The sequence below is a fragment of the Eurypyga helias genome, unplaced genomic scaffold (assembly GCF_000690775.1).
Source record: "Eurypyga helias isolate BGI_N326 unplaced genomic scaffold, ASM69077v1 scaffold14417, whole genome shotgun sequence".
Classification (NCBI taxonomy): domain Eukaryota; kingdom Metazoa; phylum Chordata; class Aves; order Eurypygiformes; family Eurypygidae; genus Eurypyga; species Eurypyga helias.
The window spans coordinates 33,743-34,016 of NW_010259898.1; the positions used below are offsets into that span (position 1 = coordinate 33,743).

Genomic DNA, 274 nt, shown 5'->3' on the forward strand with positions numbered 1-274 from the left:
GCCATGCTGAAAACTGGAAGAGAAATTAGGGTGAGGGTCTTAATTGTTCAAGGAGCAAAAATAAATAGCATTGTGCTGGGAGGGGGTTCCACGAGCCAGGCCTGCCTAAAGCCTAAGCCCTAAACCGAGTCACGGGCCGGAAAGCGATCTGCTGGGGATGCAGCCCTGGGGGCGGGGGGAGGGGAACTCGGGGCCACCCCCAGACCCATCCCCACCCCGCTGAACGCCCACCGCTCACCTGCCCGGCGGCCCCTCCGCGGCAGCCCGGGGCGGA

General features: G+C 63.9%; 1 protein-coding gene across 1 annotated transcript in view; it reads right to left on the minus strand.

Moving 5' to 3' along the window:
* Positions 1–274, minus strand: part of TMEM14C (transmembrane protein 14C) — a gene marked incomplete at its 5' end in the record, with an annotated part of 14,099 nt that overhangs the window by 5,711 nt on the left and 8,114 nt on the right. The window lies entirely within an intron of this gene.